Raw genomic sequence first — 20,846 nt, forward strand, 5'->3', positions numbered from 1 at the left:
TAAGAGAACCAAAAGCACTATCCGCAATCAGATATATTGGATCCGAACATAACATAACTCCCAGTTGATAAGTATACCTGGTCAAGTATATAGCAAAATATATATTGGCTATACACATGCATATTAGGGGTGAATTTCTGAAGAAAATAAGCAAGGACCAACTCAGGAGCATACCAGGCTTTCTTACTGGAAATGTGCCAGTCAAGGGACCTTGATGCCAAAACTAAATTTAATGATAAAACAATGAGAACTTGATTTCTTTCTCATGTGATGTACTTTTACTATGTGTTTACACTTTATAGCCTTTAACTGAATATGTTGAGGAGAGGAGTGTTTGTCCCAAGTTGGTCATTCAGAAGTATATCTATATTTTTTAGTTTATTAATTTCCATAAATTTTAATAAAGGTAGCTAAAGGCCTTTATTTTGAATGTTGAGAATTTGAAATTGGTCGTTAAAAGAATGATTCAAAAGAATGGAAAGACTAAAGACCATTAGATAAAAAGCCCAGTACCTTTTCTTTGATTACATATATAGGCAAGATATCAACAAAAATAGCCAAACACATAAAAAAACAATAATACCAGCTTTCAAAACAAAATTATTAAGAACAACAAGAGCCAAAAGAAATTGCACTTAAACAGTGAGGTATTCAAATTTACACGTGGTGACCGCCCAAAAACTTACATCGGTCAAACTGATAGAACCTTTAACAAACGTATAACACAACACAAAAGGGCTTTTAATAATCGAAAAACAGAAAAACAGATTCTACGTACGCACTTCACATTATAGATAATAATCATTCTTTTAACGACCAATTTTAATTTCTCCCCATTTAAAATAAAGGCTTTAGGCTATCTTTATTATATTCTGTAGAAATAAATAAATTAAAAAATATAAATATATAAATCTGAACGATCAACTTAAAATAAACAACTCTCCCCTGTTCAACATATTTAATTATCAACTATAAAGTGTACACATAGTAAAAATACATCCCTTGAGTAAGGCACTCTGCCGAAACAGCTGTAGTAAAAATCAGTTGTAACAAATTTTGTGAAAGTGTAGAAAAAAATGTTTTACAATTAACTTTCGTCAAGCAACGATTGAATCCATCACTTATCTAAAACTAAAAATCGACAGTTAACCCGAAGCAGTCAACCATACCTTGCATACTAACATAAGCACTAGATAGCAGATGACAAATACATGTTGAAGATTACCAAGTAACTTCAAAAATTTATGGTACCGATCCAGTGGATCTCTACTATCTGGTCCAGAATTCTGCAATAGGTATCATAAATAGATATCATGAACAGGAAGTCAAAGGCGGCAATACATCATTGGTGAATGATCGCAGAAAGCGCAACGTCATGGTGTATAAGAAAAAGCTTCCGAAATAAATAACACATATTTTGAATTGAGAGGATTATATATGGAAAGTAGACTAATTTATGAAGTTCTTAAAAAAGAGTCCAAAAATAAAGGTCAATGCATTGTATTTTTTGATGCAACTTTTTGAATTTATTTTAAACTTATCATTTATTTTCTAGTTACTTTTCACTCATCGATTGTGGTTTACATCCTCAAAGTATTTGTGATATTCTTATATACTGCTATCGACGGACAATGTTTCAAGTTAAAAGATAACTAAATGGAATTGAATGATGAAGTAAAAACCAGGAAAATATTTTTTGATTAGTGTATTAAAATATTTTATAAAATAATAATAAACAATATTTCTTGCAACAAACATTTACAAAATATTAAGTATGTTTTGGTGCATATGATCATTTAGAAGTAACCATTACCGAATATATAAACCTTTTAAACCATTTTAATAAAAAATTAACAACTTAAAATAAATTTATTTAACAAAATTTTTAAATGTTACAGTAATGAATGTATATTTTATTGGTCATTGTAACTTTTGGAAGCAGGCCGTAGAGTAATATCCCATACTTTTCATAATACAGGACAGCATAGTCCGTCATTCCGCTCATCGATTTATTTTTATGATCGTGTTAAGTGAATGAACCGAAAACTAGGCCCAGGCTCTCGTTTGGTATGCATTAACGTTTCATGCTGAGATTTTTACGAGATAGTTATTAGGACTTGTCTTGGCAGGACTATTTCTATCAGCCTTGAATTTGGCCATTCTGACAGCAGAGTTAGTTTCAAGCTAGTTCTGGAATGCAAAGGGACCCTAGCTATAACTATGTACAAACAAGTTCAACAATTTGGTATGGGTACCGGAATACTTAGGTGTAGACGGTAATGAACAGCTGGGGTCTTTGAAACTCGGGTCTCGTCGTCACTGCCTCCACTGGAAGAGTGCCAGACTGGAACCTATGATTGGAGTAATATTTAGTATTGACCGGGATAGTATTAAGAAGCTTCTCACCCAAAAGTTTTAGAGCTACTAAAGAACTTGTGAAAGTGTGAGATAGACTAGATTTTATGTAGCAGAGTCATTTAAAAGTCTCACAACTTTATTCCTCCTATTTAATCCTTAATCGTAGAATTCTCTTTGGCGGTCACCATATTTACTGTTCACGACGAAAGAATCTACTTCGATTAATAGATAACTTAAAGTGCCATCTATGTGAGAAGGAGGAGAAAATATCCTCAGATGTCCTTTGAAGGTAGCCAGCACAGGTTTACCGAAGGTGACAAAACCTTGCTTTGGCATACATTCAGCCGAGATAAGTGAAAGAGATATTCTTGTGACATTTTATTGGGCCATGAGTATATTAAGGAACTAGATAGCTTGGACAGCAGGTATACATTCAGACATTAGGCTTTTGCTGATCGTAGTGGATAACAAACGGCTAGGAATAACGTTGCTCTCGAACTTGCCGACGACCAGGTCATTGCAGGCTCAGTCCGGGGATATGGCACTACCTTCTTTAAGAGATAAGAATTTGTGAAACAAGAAAGTACTTTATTGTAGCCGTATGATTTCAGATAAATGAACTAAGAACTTGAGAAGACAATAATAGGTACAACAGGTTAATGACAATAACAAGGTAAATAAATAAACTTGTTACAGAATAATACAAATAGGGATATGAACTTGAGAAGACAATAATAGGTACAACAGGTTAATGACAATAACAAGGTAAATAAATAAACTTGTTACAGAATAATACAAATAGGGATATGAATAATAGTCTTATGTCAAAAATGGATATCATGAGCATTAAGGTAATTACATAGATCATCATGTTTGACGAGTAGATTAACTAAAATATACAAGCAGTTCTGCTATCAGCAATATACGCAACTTGATAAAAGCCTTTATTAATTTAAACAGTTAATTTTTGTAAAACGCATTTCTTCACTCTATACAGTCGACTCTCGTTAATACGAAACTCGAGAGACTCTTAAAATATTACGAATTATTGAGTGTTTGAAATATCAAATGATTCGAAATTTGTAAAAAAAAAATAAACTTCGAATTATTAAGTGTTGATCAATGATTATTTATTAACTGCTATTCTATAACAATGACAAAAGTTTAGAAGTACATTCGTGTACATACATGTATGTATTCTTATTGTGCATTAATCAATCTTTTTTTAAGAAAAAAAGTGCCTGACATGCTTTTTCATCTCTTTCATTTTGTATACACAAGGTTTGTAAGGTATCTAATGAGACAATCTGACAACAAAGTCAGAAACACTCACACCGCTAATGTCAACTAATGGTTCTATTGCTGGTTGCATAAGTATTGGAAGATTTTCCTGATCTTCTTGTAGGAAACCGGATTTTTTGAAGCAGTTGAGAATTGTTAGAGGTGTTATACCTCTCCATGTCTTGTCAATCAGTAAAATAGCTGTCAAAACCGTGATATTTTCAGTTAGCTTTGTCAAGAGATTCTAAAACGAGCTTAACAATTTCTTTGCGATAGAATGTCTTAAAATTATGGATGATCCCTTAGTCCAATGGTTGCAATTTTGAAGTTGTATTTGGCGGAAAGAAGTAGAGTTCCACGTTTTAAAATGTAGGAGGACTGTTGTGGACAGTGCAATGCTTAAAATAGTAAAATTTTTTGCTTTTTAATGTCCCCATTAACTGTTAAAAGCCAATTGTTAAAAAGCTCTGTCGTCATCCAAGCTTTTTTGTTAGCACGATAATCCATAAGAAACGATTTCACACCTTTGAAACATCGCAATTTCACTAAAGGTGTAAGTTTTTCTGATCCGTCTATATTTACTGCAAGTAAAACTGTTAACCTCTCTTTACAATGTTTTCCCCCATGACATTTTTCATCTTTAAAAGTAAGCGTCTTACTTTTAAAGTTACGTCCGGTAAACTTACGTCCGGTAAACATTTGATATATAGGCCAGTTTCATCAGTATTAAAAATATCGCGGACATCATAGTTTTCAATCAAGGTCTTCAATTTATCGTGCCAATCTAAGCAAACTGTATCATCAACACTTCCACTTTCCCCACAAACTTTTTTAAACACAGAGATTAGATTTCTCTTTTTGAAATTTGTAAGCCACTCTTCACTTGATGCTTAGAGTAGACGCGAAGTCTTTTGCTTTTTGCTTCAACAAGTTTCCGCTAATAGACACTTTTTGTCCTCTACACTGTCTTAGCCAAATAACCAGACTTTCTTCCAGACGAGGAAATTCACGTTTAGTAGTTCTTTCCGTACTCAAGCAAATTGAGCAGCATTAATTTTCTCCTTGTGCTTTATTACAGTTGAGAGAGTACTCAGAGAAATCTTAAATTCTTTTGCAACATCACTTTTCTTCTCACCTTCCTCTACTTTTTGGATTAACTTCTTCTTTTCAGCAATCGTCAAACATTTATACTTTCTAGGGCTCATGACTAACAAGATTTTAATCTGTATACCAAAGAGTAACAGTAACTAATAACTAAACAAACCAATTCGTGAGAAGTGTGTAGTCAAATTAATCATAACAACAACAAAAGTGCGTTGATACAAGTTTGAACTGTACTTTCCCTCTCTTTCTCTCTGCAACTTTAAAATGCCGATGAGTTCGAAGTAACGCGGCGTTTTGTTATACAGCAATGATTTTTTCGTTCGAATTACCAAGTGCACAAAAATGTGTTAATTTAGTTCGAAATATAACGAGATTTTGTAGGGAACTCGTAATAACTTTGAACTATAGAGAGATTCGAATTATCGCAGGTTTGAATTAGCGCGAGTCGGCTGTATTTAAAAAACTTTATTTGACATTTTTCACTTTACTAGTAAAAGATTTTATTTTGAAGTAAAACACTACATGTAAAAACCGTAACGTTTAAAAATAAAAAAGTATTTGTTTTGAAAGCAAATCTAACTGTAAATTAATAAAGGAATTGCATAAATTACTACAACAATACCTAATTTACCATGCAGTTTTATCATACCTTGTGCTAAAATGAAGTTTAACCATATCCCAATACAGTTAATATTGTTAGACCGTCTTCCATATGACACCAGCAGACCTAAATTAATTGCAACCGAAAAAACACCACAAATATGTTAAGAAACTACTTATTTTAATATTATTTGCACAAAAATTGAGAAATAACATGAATATCCATGTTTTACCTATATTTTAGAAAATTAAACATTTATAAGTACGTTTGCCATAAATAAATAGCAAAAATTTTTTTGTTATTTAACTTTAACAATAATATCAAACTCTAAATTTAATTAAAATATATGCGTAAAATAAAATATCAATTTTGTAACTTTATAAACGTCTCATATTTATTACGTTATTTTTCTTTTAATAATTATTTTATTTTAATTTCTTTTGATTTTATTCATTTATTGACATTGTCTTTCATTTTACTATTTTTATTTCAAAAATAGTTGGCCTCGATTCTTCAATTAACTAAATATTCTATGTAATCCTTATTTTTTCTAAGGTTCTTGAACCCCCAAGTGGAGCATAGAGCTTTAGTGAAAACTCGCCACCGGGTTCTATTTTGCGCTAAGGCCTTCACCTCATTCCAAGACTTTCCTTGACCTCTTATCTTGTCCATGATGAATCTTCTCCAAGTTTGTACTGGGTGATTTCTTTTTCTTCTTTCTTGGGGATTCCACCTTAGGGCAATCTTTGCAATACTTTAATTATTTTTGAGTGTGTGACCAATCCAACTCCACTTTCAGGACTTTATTTGATGTTCTACCCTTTTTTGTTCGGTCAGGTGTAGTAGATCTTCGTTTCTGATGATGTTAGGCCAGAAAATACTAACAAGTCGTCGTAGACATTTATTAATAAAGACTTGCAGTTTATCTGTAAGGCTTTTTGTCACTTTTCAGATTTCACATCCGTAGAGTAGAACAGACATGACATTCGTCTGGAATATGCGGAACTTTGTCCTTGTAGTATACTCGTCAGATCTCCAAACAGGGTTGAGCATGCTGAATGCTTGTTGAGCTTTTCGTATCCTCATACGAATATCGTCCTCTGTACCTCCACTTTCTGTTATGACACTTCCAAATACGTAAAGTTTTTCACATTTTTAATCTGCTTGTTGTTGATAGTAAATAGCGTGTTGTTCCTTGCATTTATTCTCAAGGATTTGGTTTAACTAATATTTATTTTCAAACCTACTTTTTTGGCTTCAGTGGAAAATGTTTCCAATTGATTAGCCACATCTTGGAACCTTTGTCCTAACAGGCAGATATCGTTGGCGTATTTCAAATCGCTTAGGCGTGTGATTAACGTCCTCTGTATCCCTCTTGTGTCGGAGTCTAGTTTGGAGAGAACATAGTCTACTGCTATGTTAAAAAAACGGAGAAAACACGCATCCCTGTGTGACTTCAGTAAGTATGTCAAATTCGTCGCTGTTAACTCCACTGGGTGTGTCACGCTCCATTTGACCTCAGTGTTCAGTAACTTTATATAATGGAAATGGAAATTATTTTATGCGAGATGTTTCGTAGCTCTAAAATTTTCCATAAAGCAGCACGAGATAAGCTGTCAAAGGCACGCTCGAAGTCAACAAAAACCATGTATAGGGGTGTGTTCTATTTAACCGATTGTTGCATTATTACCCTTACAGTATTAATGTGCTCTATGCAGGAGGATTCTGGTCTAAAGCCTACTTGACCAGCTCGAAATGCAATCTTGTTTGTTAATCTTTTAAGTGTGATGGTCGTGAAGATTTTATTTGTATGTATTTTTTTTTATATGGCTTCGGCAGTTTGCCATACAGGCAGTTATTTGTATGTCACATACATGAAACATATAATTTTTTATGCCTTTATTTAATAGTCAGTAAATCTATCAGTTGGTAACTCTGCTCCGTCATGTCACACTTTTCTGGCATTGCCACAATTCTGTGGTGGCATATTTTTTTAAATATCGTTTATCTATAAAAAGGTATGCTTGGATTAAAAATTTATTTATTATATTAAATCTTCTCTGTGGTAAGTTATATTCAATATTTAACCAATACCCAATGTCTTTTTATGATTTCAAATTTTATTTCATTTTTTATACATTCATAACATGTTTCTTTTAAACTTATAATCCGTCTAAATATAATTGTAATAAATAAACTAATTAATTTATTTAATAATAATTATATCCATTCAATACTTACCAATTTGCTATTTTCTATTTAATATTTTTTATATTAACTTAATAGTTTTAATTTTTTTTAGTTTAATACATTGTATCAATATTTATGACAAGACTAGATCATTTATCGATTGTTCAATCAACTTTCTTTTAATTTCAAGTTTTCGAATTCTCCCTATGTAACTAGTTCATTGTCTACAAATCTCAGCGTATATATAGTATTTTTGTTGAGCGGCAATCACATTATCGTACTACCAGTTAGTCCATTAGTAGGCGTAAAGCTGTTCCAAATGAAATTTTATTACCTTATCTTGGTATTTGAGTCAATATTTAATGTTCTAATTCTATCTATGGTGATCTATCTCTGAGATATATTCCTAGGAAGTGAAAGAGGAATGTGTGGTCTTTATACCAAAACCAGGTAGGATGGACTACACTTTACCAAAGGCTTTCCGACCAATTAGTCTAACATCCTTTGTGTTGAAAACGATGGAAAGGCTATGCAAGAGGTACATAAGGGATGAAGTTCTGGTCCATAATCTACTTCACCCAAATTAGCATGCATATACTTCGGGAAGATCTACTGATTTTGCACTGCATCAAGTAGTGGAAGAATTGAAAGATCACTGAACAATAAAGAATTCACCTAGGTATATTCATAGACACTGAGGGAGCGTTTGATAAAACCACATTCCCAACCATCACCCAACAGCTCAGTGTCAGGAATGTTCCCCTCACCGTAAGTGAATGGATATTTAGTACGCTTTCTAATCGAGCAATAAGCATAAATGTAGAAGACGCATTAGGCTAATGCTAACTTACGGAGTTATTGCTTGGGTAACAAAAGTGCTCCAGGCAACAGCAATTAACAAACTAAACCATATTCAAAGCACGTGGTGTTAGAAAAAGAAATAAAAGAAAAAGAAAGAAAAGGAAATAGAAGATGAATGTAAAGATGTAAGCTGGCTATACTGAAACTGATTGTGATAAGAGATTGATGGATGTAAAATGAGTATTTAAAAGAAAACCTGTGTGATTAGTTAGATGGTAGTTATTGGAGAGGATGGGAAATTGGATATTGGAAAAGGGGGGATGTTGAAGTAAGTAAAACTGGATGTGTAGTTAAAAGAAAGAAAGTTAGATCAGGAGAATAATTGTCGATGAAGTGGGACGAAGTCTCTGTTGATGATGGTGTGACGATTAACACAATTGGGACTATTTTTCTTTTCCTTGACTATTTCCAAATCCTCAAAAAGGTCAAGTTTGAGATAATCTCTACCTGGGATGTTATGAAGAAGGGAAATATCATTTGGTACCTTGATTGTGTGATTGTGATATTTAAGATGATGGGAAAAAGAAGAAGTGTTCTCTAACTTAGAATGTTCAATGGCCCTGGTTACTAGAGATCTACAAGTTCTACCAATATAAGTGGCATCACAGTCAGAACATTGAAGTTTATAAACTCCACTGCGTTTGCTGAAGTCAATAGAGTCCTTACTATTGCATAATGATCTACTCAATTTATTGTTAACTTTAAAGGAAATCTTAATATTTTCAACAGAATTCAGGATAGTGTTTTTGATTGATTCGGAGAGTGTTGGGCAGTGAAATGGTAATGAGAAGTAAGATGGGGAATCTGAAGTAATGTTAGGGTAAGCTGATTTTTGAAGCAATTTACGTTTCTTTTTGTAAATGAGTTTATGGATGATATCAGGGTTATAGCCATTATTGAAAGCAATCTGTTTGATTATGTTTAGTTCTTGGTTGTAGTTAATGTTGGATAATGGGATAGTTTCTAAACGATGAATGAAACGGTTGAATGCAGATAATTTGTGTGAAATGGGATGGGGGTACATTTCAATTCTAACCATAGAAAGCCACTGGTTTATAATATCTCTTTAATTTAACATACAACACAATAATAATTATGACTGTATTTAATTAACAAATATAACTACGTCGATATTGTCTTTCATATTAAATGGAGGGTATTGCATAAATAATTGTAACACAGTAATTATTTAATTTTGATATTTTGGTTTGAGTATAACACTATAAGGAGTATCAAGTGTAAAAAATAGTAACTGAAAATAATTTTCTAATGGTTAATTTTCTTCATATTTATCATCAAAAGAAAACTCTGTACTGGAAGATTCGCTGTTAATATTTATAATATTAGGAACTATTTCCATGGCGTTATCAACCACTATTTTGCTATCCATGTATTCATCTTCCTTCTTAATGACATGGTCACATCATTTTCTCCACTCATTTGCATCAATTTTATTGAACTCTTCCTCAGCCAGTTCTTGTACGTCAGCTAATTTAAATGTAACGTTTTTCTGGCTTACATTATTTTTGACTGTAGCCCATATAAGTTCAATCGGGTTTAGGTCAGGATGGTACGGAGGTAAACGCAAAGGAATATGGCCATGCTCGCGTAAAATTTCGTCGAACTTGTATTTTACATGACAAGGTTTATGATATTTAATGGTTTCATGTAATTCCGGTTTTAAAGCGGTGGGTATAAATGGAATATTTTTCTGTATTAACCATTCTATCATTTAATTTTTTTTGAGTTTGATGTAGGCGCCCGCTCTAACTGAATACTATGATAAGATGCGTTATCAAAAACTAGTACCGAGTTAGGTCAATTCGGTATTAAACGTTTTTGTACCACTTTCCATAATTATGTGCATTCACTATTATTAGTCGTTGACCTTTAGAAATTATAGAAAATAATCCCTTTGTTGATTCGTCAGTCCAGTTCTTCGAAAAAGTATGACCGCTGTGTAGGTAAGTCTCGTCAACATGCACAATTGGCCTATTTTGAGTACGAAAATGTTTGATTTTCCTGAAATATTTTATACTCAAAGCTCGTATTTAACTTTTTTCTATAAGTAATTTTCAGTTGTTTTCGGTTCTCATCCAACGAAATTACATTTTGCGTAGAAGTCGCCTTAGAGATGTCTGTGAAATTGTGATATCCAAATCGTTATGAATTTTTTGTTTTAATTTTTTTACCGTAACCCGACATTTGTCTGTTTTATAAAATTCGTAGATTATTCTGCGAATGTCTCTTGTTTGGTATTCCGTCAAATCTATGATTGATCTCCTTACTCGATTTTTGCCTGGACTGGCAAATTGGACTCTGTCGGTATTTTTCAAAGAACATTTTGCGTCTCTTGTTATCCTTTCGATTTTTCTGATGGAAATTCCTGTAAAAATAACTACAATGATTAATTTTATCAAGTATGTAAGTATAAAAAAGTCTATATTTACTGGCATACCATAAGACAGTACACAATATATTCATGTGCTAATAGGTGTAATAATTTAAGTATGTTAAAAAATGTCTTTCAATTATCGAGACCGATGTACATACAATAATTATAATTTCACAAAATTTTTAAAATATATTTATTTAAAAAGCTATGCCGTTGCAAACTTGAATATTTTGGTCATGTTATGCGATACCCAGAGAGATATAATATACTCCACTTAATAATACAAGGCAAGGTAGACGGAAGAAGAGTGGACAGGTCGAAGAAGAACGTCATGGCTTAGAAACCTAAGAGAATAGGTCCCTTAAGCTAGCGGGGACACATGAGCGGAATTCAATTTAACCTACGTAATATTTTTTCACCAATTTTTCACTAATTTATTACCACCCTAATTATTTTTCACCACCAAACCACCCTTAATGGGAGCGATTCTGCTGACTTAAGGTTTAAGCTAGCAGAATTCAAAAAAAAAAACTTTTTGTTAATGGCATATTTTTTCACCCATTTTTCACTAATTTATTACCACCCTAATATTTTTTCACCACCAAACCACCCTTAATGGGAACGATTCTGCTGGCTTAAGGTTCAAGCTAGCAGAATTCAGAAAAAAAACTTTTTGTTGATGGCATATTTTTTCACTAATTTATTACCACCCTAATAATTTTTCACCACCAAACCACCCTTAATGGGAGCGATTCTGCTGGCTTAAGGTTTAAGCTAGCAGAATTCAAAAAAAAACTTTTTGTTGATGGCATATTTTTTCACGCATTTTTCACTAATTTATTACCACCCTAATATTTTTTTACCATCAAACCACCCTTAAGGGGAACTTACGGTTCAAGCTAGCAGAATTAAAAAAAAATTTATGATATACCACAGTGTTCTGCTAGGTTTTTACGAATTTATTAAAACTTTAGTAATTTTTCACCCGTTACTACCCCTTTAACAAAAATTAAATAAATTTGTTTTTTCAAAAATACTTCAATACATTTACATGGTGTGTGTGTGTGTGTGTGTGTGTGTGTGTGTGTGTGTGTGTGTGTGTGTGTGTGTGTGTGTGTGTGTGTGTGTGTGTGTGTGTGTGTGTGTGTGTGTGTGTGTGTGTGTGTGTGTGTGTGTGTGTGTGTGTGTGTGTGTGTGTGTGTGTGTGTGTGTGTGTGTGTGTGTGTGTGTGTGTGTGTGTGTGTGTGTGTGTGTGTGTGTGTGTGTGTGTGTGTGTGTGTGTGTGTGTGTGTGTGTGTGTGTGTGTGTGTGTGTGTGTGTGTGTGTGTGTGTGTGTGTGTGTGTGTGTGTGTGTGTGTGTGTGTGTGTGTGTGTGTGTGTGTGTGTGTGTGTGTGTGTGTGTGTGTGTGTGTGTGTGTGTGTGTGTGTGTGTGTGTGTGTGTGTGTGTGTGTGTGTGTGTGTGTGTGTGTGTGTGTGTGTGTGTGTGTGTGTGTGTGTGTGTGTGTGTGTGTGTGTGTGTGTGTGTGTGTGTGTGTGTGTGTGTGTGTGTGTGTGTGTGTGTGTGTGTGTGTGTGTGTGTGTGTGTGTGTGTGTGTGTGTGTGTGTGTGTGTGTGTGTGTGTGTGTGTGTGTGTGTGTGTGTGTGTGTGTGTGTGTGTGTGTGTGTGTGTGTGTGTGTGTGTGTGTGTGTGTGTGTGTGTGTGTGTGTGTGTGTGTGTGTGTGTGTGTGTGTGTGTGTGTGTGTGTGTGTGTGTGTGTGTGTGTGTGTGTGTGTGTGTGTGTGTGTGTGTGTGTGTGTGTGTGTGTGTGTGTGTGTGTGTGTGTGTGTGTGTGTGTGTGTGTGTGTGTGTGTGTGTGTGTGTGTGTGTGTGTGTGTGTGTGTGTGTGTGTGTGTGTGTGTGTGTGTGTGTGTGTGTGTGTGTGTGTGTGTGTGTGTGTGTGTGTGTGTGTGTGTGTGTGTGTGTGTGTGTGTGTGTGTGTGTGTGTGTGTGTGTGTGTGTGTGTGTGTGTGTGTGTGTGTGTGTGTGTGTGTGTGTGTGTGTGTGTGTGTGTGTGTGTGTGTGTGTGTGTGTGTGTGTGTGTGTGTGTGTGTGTGTGTGTGTGTGTGTGTGTGTGTGTGTGTGTGTGTGTGTGTGTGTGTGTGTGTGTGTGTGTGTGTGTGTGTGTGTGTGTGTGTGTGTGTGTGTGTGTGTGTGTGTGTGTGTGTGTGTGTGTGTGTGTGTGTGTGTGTGTGTGTGTGTGTGTGTGTGTGTGTGTGTGTGTGTGTGTGTGTGTGTGTGTGTGTGTGTGTGTGTGTGTGTGTGTGTGTGTGTGTGTGTGTGTGTGTGTGTGTGTGTGTGTGTGTGTGTGTGTGTGTGTGTGTGTGTGTGTGTGTGTGTGTGTGTGTGTGTGTGTGTGTGTGTGTGTGTGTGTGTGTGTGTGTGTGTGTGTGTGTGTGTGTGTGTGTGTGTGTGTATTGGAAGAGGTCCGTTAGCCACATATTTTTATTTGTTAGTTTTTAGCATAATATGTTAGGTTCCTTATATCTATCACTGTTCCATTTAAATGGCAATATTTATTTTTTTTTTAATCAGTAATTTAATTATTCTCGTATCACGCAAACCAAATAAATACTTTATACTGATTGAAAAACATTCTTGTTGTAGACTGTAATATAATTGGTCTATATATCTCCTGTTAATTTTGCATTCGGAAAATATGATACAAATCCCTAATACACTTAGAAACATTACCACAAAAACAAACTAGTGAATTCACTATTTCTAATTTATGCAGATGTATCACATATTTTCTGTGTCGAGTTTTTAATCTCACAATAGTAGAAATATCCCACTTTGGTAGGTCATATTTAATTACATATTCAAGTGGCGAAAGGAGTTGTTGATGCAAAGAAAAATATAAATTTTTTGACATGCTTGAAATATTTTTCCATTGTTCTTCCCATATTTTATATATTCTATTTTTAAAGTCATTTATTGCATAATTCAATAAAATCTAGGAACTCACCCTTTGTTATTCCATCTTTAGCCAACCAGTCTACTTTATCATTACCTATTATACCGGCATGTCCTAATACCCATATGAATACCACTTCCACTTTAGACGGATTATTTTTTATACTACATAAAGTTCTAGATTGGTATGAACTGAAATCTGTATTTTTAATTAACGTCATTTTAAAGATTATTTTGTTCACAATCTGGCATCCGTATACAGGTTTGCATTAACTATGAGACAGGTAAAAATATACTCGAATAGAATCCTGCAGAGAATTAAGTTTCTGTTAATAGTTTTTTAAATTTATGACTAGAGGCCACCACATGACGGCAGAAAAAAAGTCAAACGTTTGTTCCATAAGGATTGTCTAACTAGTCCTATTTAAACAATGCCTATATACTGCACATCATTTATAGACAGACCTGAACTTGATTTTGCAGAACCATCAAAGACTACTCGACATTTAGTCGTCAAACTAGACTGTTTTCCCACAGCATGATGCGGTAAAAAATATCCGTTATCATTGTTAAAATCCGTTTCAGAGATATGTCCTAATTCTATATATTTATTCACAAAATTAACATACATATTTTTCAAATCTGTATTTTTGTTTAAACGTTTTTCCAATAAGTCAAATCTATGCAATGCCATAGTTTTAGAATCCCCTAATTTATTTATTGTATCCTTAAATGGTATTTTAAATACATATTTCCCGAACAATCCTTTTTAACCGTTTTCTTAAAATAATTTTCGCAAAACATTTCTTCGTTTGAATATATTTTCTTTTGCGAACCGAATTCTTTAACTTTCCAGAACTTTACTACTTGATTATTTATTGAATCATTATTAGTATTATTATAAGTATTAACATTAATTTTTATACTCTAGCGAATTAAGATATAAATTCCCAGCAATTATTCAACCAAATTCTGTATTTTGCAAAATTGGCATACCTATTTGAACCCAAAGTTTTTCTACCTGATAACAAAACAGACCAAAATACTCTCGATGCTAGCAATTAATCTATATCATTAGACACACTAAAATCTGGATCTGCCAACTTTAAACATAAGGAGATTTTTAAATCATTTTTATTAAAAGACCTAATCGGTAACATTCCCGTAATATTGGGATTAACCAAATAATGAGTCTCCACAGTGAAATATCCTTCGCAAGAACTTAGCGTGACAATAGCTTCATTATTAATTTCTGCTAGCGCCTCTCCAACACCCTTGACCAAATGTTCTATCCTTTGACATTTTAAATCTAAAAGTTTACAAATTACTCTGAGAACCGCTATCCAGTAATCCGCGGCAAACAATCAGTTTAACAATGCCCGTCGATAATAAAACCTCAGAAATCTCATTAGAGCTGACAAACGGGTGGAAACGTGAAGAGCAGAACTTAGATGACGCTGACCGCTGTCTGAGCGTTCAATACAGTTGTCGATGTTTTGATTAGATTGTGCCATTATCTCGGCATTTTTGTAGTAATATCTGGAGACCAAATAATGCCTCCCTTGTACCAAGCCTCATACGAAATCCAAATTGATTGTCACTCAGGTTTCTTTTGCATTCTCTGTATATTCGTTGTTGTACAATTTTGAGTAAACTTTTCAGAAAATTGATCATCAGGCTAATTAATCTGAATCTATTTGCTTTATTTTTCTTTGGTATAGGTATAAATGTCGATCGAAGCCAGTCTTCTGGTAAGATTCCAGTGGTATATATTTTGTTAAATAATAGTGTTAACCTCTGAAGATTTTCTTCATTGATAAGCTTTATCATCTCTACGTATATTTCATCTGGACCTGAGGCTTTTCGTGGCTTTGTCGTATTGATTGTTTTTGTAACTTCCGATGTTAATATACCAAGTATTGTTTCTTGTACTATATTCATTTGTGGTTCTGTTCTCTCGTCATCAAACAGATCTTTGATGTATTTTTTCCATATATCTTCTACATTTTCTGGACTAGATACTATTTGGTTGTTATCATCTACTAAAGTTGTTGTAGTGATTTTTTTCTTCATACTTGTGACTTCCTGAATCGTTTTGTATGCATATCAGTAGTCATGCTTTTTTAGTAAATCTCCGAGTTCCTTACAGTTGCTGCTCATCCATTCTTCTTTGGCTTTCCTGATTTTGTGTCGGATGATTTTCTGGGTTTCTTTGTACTTTTCTTCATTGCAATTTTTGGAAGATTTCCTTATGTCCATCAGTTCTAGGACTTCTTCTGTCATCCATGTATTCTTTGTTTTTCTGATGTTGTCTTGTAGTTGTTCTATTTGTATAGTTGTGATTGTTGTTTTGAAGGTGTGCCAAATACTTTCTGTTGTTTCTTCCGCGGGTGCTTCATTGAACTTTTCTTTGAGTGTATCATCGAGTGTTTTCTCTATTTCTGTCTGTACTATTGGATCTTTAAGTTTTTCGAAGATAGGTTTTACCAACAACAGGATTGTGGTCGGAACCGATGTTCGCCCGGGATATGTTTTAACTCCCCCAAATCCATTTCTATAACGTTTGTCGATTAATATATAATCAATCTGGTTTCTTATTATGCGGTCTGGATTATCGCCAGGTGCTTTCCATGTATATAATCTTCTTTTTGGTTGTTTAAACCAGGTGTTTGCGATCATTAGATTTTCTTTTTGGCAAAATTGGACCAGTAATTCTCCTCTATCATTTCTTTGGCCAAAACCAAAGTTTCCTACTACGTCTTCGGTCCGCCCTTCACCTACTTTGGCATTAAAATCTCTTATAATAATGTGTACAGCATTTTTCTTTGTGATCTTCATTAGCTGTTTGATCTCTTGGTAGAATTCTCGTACTTCTCTTTCTGGTTTTTCTGCTGTAGGAGCATATACTTGAATAACTAAAGTTACTATTACGAGGAGTGGTATTAACATGCAGCATAGCTACTCTATCAGATAAAGGTATAAAGTTTTTTATACCTTTACTGCTTTTCTGGTCAAATATAAATGCAACTCCGTTATAATGATGAGGATCGTCATTACCAGCATAGTATATTACATGGTTATCGATGTTTGTCTGTCCAGATCCAGGACATCTAACTTCACTGACTCCGAGAATGTTGACTCCCATTCTTTTCATTTCTCTCACGATGTTATAAAGAGAGATTTTGCATAAAGAGAGATTTGCATAAAGAGAGATTTTGCATTCCAGGTTCCAATTTTTAACTTGTAGTTTTTGTTTTCCACTTTCGGGTGGTTCCTAGCATTTGTCGTGGGGATTTTTAGCACCCCCTGACCATCTAAGGTCTGCCACGGACTAGGGGCCTTTTGTTTTCTGTAACTTGCCATAGTTACATTATCTTGAGAATATTTAGTGTGTTGGTTTCTCCTCTCCTTACACACCGCAGTATTATAACCGAATAAACCAATATCTGATTATCGGCCACACGTATCTGATTCCAAGCCTATTAAGAAGTCATTCTTCCCCAGCCTTGGAGTTAGTAATGACATAGCTACTGCCCTATACCATGTCCTCAGTTAATCCGCGGATGCTTATTTGGCGAAAGTTATTCGCACCTATCCTGTATAATATACAGGACGTCCCCTATCAGCCATATGGGACGCGCCGTGTCGGGGTTGAGGACCTTCCCGCCCAGCCATATTTCTAGAAACATTATTTGTGTTGTGATAATTTAAATGCAATAATGAATTATGCAATTTATGACATTTTATACATTTTTGTAGCTTGCATTTCCATGTTGGATGTGAATTCCTTAAACAATTTAAACACAAATTTAATCTTTTAGCAGTTGAGATTCTATCATTTACATTTATATCGGACGATCTTTTTGACAAAACTAACATTTGATATTATATTTATCTTTCAATAAATACAAAACTTCGAGAACTTACATTGCGAACCTTTGCATTATTGTTTGTATAACCAGAAGATATTTGAAGCATCTCCAACACTTCACATTTCTCTTTTAAAAATCTATTAAAATCGCCCATACTGGGTAAATCATTATCATGTTTAAAACATTCCCACTCCTTTCTGGTGGTAGCATCAAATTTAGAACACTTTATAAATATTATTATACTATCCCAAATTTTGTATCTAAGCCTAAACTATTTAATGACCGTAAATGTTTAGTGATGTTATCAAAAAAATTTCTTAGTTCAATATAAGACTCGTTATTAATACTAGGATGATCAAAAATTGCTTTTAAGTGGTTGTGAATAAGCTTCTTATTCTCATAACTCTGTGTTAACATTTGCCAAGCTATTTTATAATTTGTTGACGAAACCTCTATAGATTTTATTATTTGCTGAGGATCCATTTCAAGAGAAGATCTCAAATAGTAAAATCTCTGTATATCTGTTAAAGATTCATTATTGTAAACCAATGCCAAAAAACAATCTTTATATTCGAGCCATGAGTTTTAATGACCATTAAAACTAGGCAGTTTTATAGGGGGTAACTTAACCAATGCCTAAAAACTATTATTATTAACCCCTTGATTTGATTCACTATAAACTGATGCATTCTCAGTATTATTTTCTATTTTAAAATTATCGCAAAGTGTTTGCATATCACTAACAAGTTCAAAATATGAAGTCTCAAAAGTATTAATTTCATTCATATTATCATTACTCTGCTCTATTTCATCAATTTTTTCTTAAATCTCATGAAACTCTTCATACAAGAGTGAAACCTTGCTTAACTTAAACTCTAGTTCTGGGATCAAATTTTTAGAGAAATAATTCTAATCAATATTATCAAAATAATTCTTGTAAGTTTTCCTTTAACTACTCCATTTTTGGATTTTAAACTCTTTAACTCTTGCTCAGCCATTGTTGCACAAATGAAAAATACAATGAATCAAAGGCACTTACCTTATATGGTTTTATAACCTCAAATCAACAGTGACTTCCTTGGCACTGAATGTCGTAGCCTTGTGTAACCTTTTCAAATTGACATCGGCTTCTGCACTGAATGTCGTAACCTTATATAAACCCTTTCAAACTAATAATTATTGTACACCCTATCGGCATAGACTTAAAACGGATGAACGGTTGCCTACTCCGACTAACAAATTATGAACATTAAGCCCAAAATTACGTCACGAGAGTACAGTAATTTTAATCGTAACATTGTTAATCGGCGTTTTTGTCTTTGATGTATGGAAAATAGTAAAGATAGTTATGAAATAAAGATGTTTAGTGGATTATAATACCTAAAATATGGAAAACTGTTGATTGTTGATATGTAGGTAGTTTGGTACTTAAAATTAATCAGAATAAAGTCGTAGATTTACGTAAATCTAAGACTTCAATCTCCATTCTACACTGAAAATTTGTCGCGTATATTGAATTTCCATCAATACTGGATTAACTATTGAATGAATTACCGAATTACATAAATAGTTTTTTCATTTTTTTTAATATCTTTCCTTGATTGATCATTAATGTCTTCATCTTGTTTTCTTTTGGCACTGGTAACCTCGCTTTTGAAGCAGTTATTAAAATACTTGATTAGCATAAATATCCTTTGTCTGCAGTATGTTTTTACGAGACAAAGGGGTATATCCGAACAATGACTGGAAACATACTCTGCAGTTCGATGTATAATTTTATTACCCCGATTTAGGTTTTCACCATGAAAATTTTGGAAATATTTTTCCATTGTCGTTACTTGGTTTAGCCATTCCGATGATGCATTTATGAGTTCACCAAATGATAAGTGTTGTACCCAGGATGGTACAGAATAATTATGAACATTTATAGTTTGTTTCTCATAGGTATGCCTTCCTAAATGCTATGAAACCAGCAATATATATATTAACCCATCTGTTTCGGTTTCTTTTGTTATATTAGCTATTTGTGACACGTCTGAACTACTGTTACTTTGACTTTGCAGATCCATGAACACAGTATCTTCACTTGTGGGTACTTAAAGTAGAACCATATTTATCTTGGCTAGTTGAAAAGGTTTTGCAACGATACATTCTTCTTTTTCTTGATTACCATAATGAGAAACGTTGGTAGTTCTATGCGCCATACCTGGATTGTTTCCCAGTATTATCATTCGTACTCGGTAAAGGGTATTTAGAGGTGACGGATGGTCATGTAATCCACTCCATGTTCTCAACTAAAAATAAAAAATAATTAAACATATGCTTAACATAGGTAACAAATTATTTCTTACCTGTGAGAAAAAGTTTTCCAGACAATCTTGGTTTAATTTGTGTGTTTATTAATAAGAAATTTTGTATTTCTCTTTCAAATCAGTAAATAATGACTGAATAGATTTGGAGGATATTATAATGCCTCTTTGGAAAATTTGTATGGATTGTTTTCCAATGCACACCATTCTAGTAACAGTATCAATTACTAGAGCCAATAACCTATTTTGTTCTTCCAAAATGTCCATTCCATAAGGTAGTTTACATGTAGTTGTAGCAGATGTAAAGAAATTTATTAAATCAAACCAATTATTAATAAGGTCTATAAACTCCCCAAGTTTTTGTGCTGTGATTTTTTTATCTCTGGCTGTATTTTGAAAATAATGTTTTAAGGCTGTTGCAGTTGTGTGAGATAGTAATTCTGCAGCAAGTGCAACGTTTTGTCTCCGCATTTTTTTACCTTTAAATGATCTAAAGTCAGCTTATATATGGAACTTATTTCTGTTGTTGCAGTATTTTCAATGCACTTCCATCTTCAAGTTCAAATCCTGTGTTGACTAACCAGTTTCTTGTTAATTTTAGGAGATGGAGAGCATCATGAAACATGTAGATATTTGCTTTTGTGACTGGATGTATAAAATGTGTGTCAACTGAAATATTTATTTTTTTCCAAAGTCCTTGATTGCCTCCCTGCAATCAGACACGCATGCAACTACATTATATTTTACATTGTGCAACTCGGTTATTATGGTAGACAAAATATTTTCAGTCATACTTGAATCAAAACCAATGTAGACTGGTTGCTTCCATTCATGAAAAAGTTCTCTTGCCATCACTGCTTGCATGTACCTATGAGGGTCAATCACTTCATCCTCTTTTTGGTCATATTCATACCGTGCACA

This window comes from Diabrotica undecimpunctata, chromosome 11 (genome assembly GCF_040954645.1).
Source record: "Diabrotica undecimpunctata isolate CICGRU chromosome 11, icDiaUnde3, whole genome shotgun sequence".
In the NCBI taxonomy this organism is placed as follows: domain Eukaryota; kingdom Metazoa; phylum Arthropoda; class Insecta; order Coleoptera; family Chrysomelidae; genus Diabrotica; species Diabrotica undecimpunctata.